Source organism: Gavialis gangeticus, unplaced genomic scaffold, assembly GCF_001723915.1.
Source record: "Gavialis gangeticus isolate Ggan-Ray unplaced genomic scaffold, GavGan_comp1, whole genome shotgun sequence".
In the NCBI taxonomy this organism is placed as follows: Eukaryota; Metazoa; Chordata; order Crocodylia; family Gavialidae; genus Gavialis; species Gavialis gangeticus.
The window spans coordinates 10,052,002-10,054,457 of NW_017728993.1; the positions used below are offsets into that span (position 1 = coordinate 10,052,002).

Consider the following 2,456-nt stretch of genomic DNA (forward strand, 5'->3'; position numbering starts at 1 on the left):
CGGCCCGGCCCCGGGCAGCGCCGCCGCCAGCCCCCCGGGGGTCGAGGAGCGCTGCCCCGCACCGCAGCCTCCCGCGAGGTCAGTGGCCGGGCAGGGCAGGAGGCTTCGGGTAACTGGGGCGCTTTGATCATCCCCGCGGGGCTCCAGTTCAATCCATCAATGAATTAATTGATTCATTAAATGAGCCAGCCGGGCTCCCGCGCTGCCCCCTCCCCGCGGCGCCCTGCCCGGCCGCGCCTTGCCAAGGGTTTCTTGGCAGAAACTTTCCGCGGGGGCCGCGATGCAGCGACGCGGGGGAGCCGGGGCCGCCGTGACTGCCCCGGCGCTGGCGGGCCCGCAGCCGACCCCCGACTTGCCTTGCTTGTTACAGGAGCCGTTTCTGAACCAACATTTATTTGGGGGGGGGGAAGGGGGGTCTTCCCTTCCGGCCTCTGCGCCCGTCATCCCTCCGCCTGAGCTGTGCGGGCCGCCCTCGGCCCCCGTTAGCAGAGGGGAGGGCGCAGGCTGCCCCCCGCTCCCTGCCCGGCCGGCCCGGGCCGAGACCCTCCGTCGCTCCGGGGGAAGGGGAGATGCACAGCTCAAGCCAGCTCCCGTCTCCAAGGCAAGCTGTGCTGGGGGTGGTTTCCCCCGGACGGGGTCAGCGGCTTCTGGCCGGGCTCCAAGCTGCTGACGGACAAAGCCGGGGACGGCTGGAGTCTGGGGGCAACCCCCGAACTCACCGGGGCGGGCCCGTCACCCCTTCGCACCCGGCCGCAGCTGAAAGTCACTCTCCGAGCAAACACGAACCCCGCGAGTTCACTGCCTGCGACCACACCCGACACACTCATTGCACACTGTACCTCAAGACACTGTGCCCAATGCACAAGGTACCCCACTGCACACTGTACCTCAAGACACTGTGCCCACTGCACACTGTACCTCAAGACACTGTGCCCAATGCACAAGGTACCCCACTGCACACTGTACCTCAAGACACTGTGCCCAATGCACAATGTACCCAAATGCACAGTATCTCAATACACTGTGCCCCAAGGCACACTGTACCACAATGCACTGTAGCCCAATGCACACTTGTACCTCAATACACTGTACCCCAATGTACACTGTAGCCCAATGTACCCCAATGCACTGTACCTCAATATACTGTACTCCAATGCACACTGTACCCCAATGCACACTTGGACCCCAGTGCACAATGTACCCCAATCCACTGTGCCCCAATCCACACTGTAGTCCAATGCACACTGTACCCCAATGCACTACTCCAATGCACACTGTACCCCAATGTACACTTGTACCTCAGTCCACACTGTACTCCAATGTTCACTTGTACCCCAGTGCACAGTGCATCCCAATGCACACTGCTCACCATTAGGCACCTAACGGGCTGAGCAAGCGGACACAATGCTGCACACGCGGAGCGCGCTGAGGAGAGGCGCATGCCTGTCCTCCCAGAGCACTTCCAGAGACTTTTGGTCCCGGACACCCCAACGCGCAAAGATCCCCGCGCTCAACTCCCTTTCCCAGTCTCATCCTCTGCCATGCAGTGCAAACAAACCGGGATCAAGGCAGACAACACCATTGCAGCGCCCCTGCCCGCCTCCCCAACACCAACACCGGCAGATTTTTCTTTCATACAAATGTAAACCGGAGGAGGAGGGCTGCTGCAACTGCCCTGACATTCATCTATTTTTAAAGTGCAAAAGGAGAACATACAACTCGGTGCCCCCCCCCCCCCCTTTAAATCCCCCTCACTCAGCATTTTGCTAAACACTCGGAAACACTTTGCTATTTTTTTGTGCTTTGCTAAATCCGGAAGAGTTTGCTGAAGCTCTGACAGTTTGAAACGACACCAGCTCCTGCTGAGCTCAAACAACTTCAGCAAAAAAAAAACAACCAAAAAAAAAAAAAAAAACCAAACAGGCAAGCCCCCTCCCATCCCCCTCCCGCCCTTGGGAGATTTCGAACGTTGCAACACCCGGGCCGCAGGCCGCGCTCTCATTGGACGGCGCGCGGGCTCGTCACGGAGCTTTGCGACATTGATTAGAGAACGCGATTGTCAATTACACCCCACGTCTAGACACTTCCTTTTGTGCTAGGATGCCAGACGTCTTGTTACAGACCCGAGCACGTACGGGTACTTTTTTTTTTTTTTTTTTTTTTTTTTGGAGCCGAGCAAGCGCTAGGAGGAAAAAAAAAATCTGTCAAGCTCAGCGGTTTTCTCAAATCCCTGTAAAAAGGAAACTCTAGTGCACATACGCACAAAAAACCCACCCACCCGGCTGCACACGCACACGCACCGATACACACAGCGAGGCATTCTTGTTTCTGGAGCAAATCGCTTCCAACGACCGCATCTGCAACACAATAGCTAGCCCGGTCTCGCGCCACGCACAGCTTTGTTTATAAAAACATGGAAACAAGATTTTGGCTTTTTGGTTTTTTTAAAAAAAAAA

The 2,456-nt window shown here is 57.2% G+C and overlaps 1 protein-coding gene across 1 annotated transcript in view; it reads right to left on the minus strand.

Annotated features, from left to right (window-relative positions):
* NFIA (nuclear factor I A) overlaps window positions 1-2,456 on the minus strand; it is a 359,137-nt gene that overhangs the window by 356,210 nt on the left and 471 nt on the right. The window lies entirely within an intron of this gene.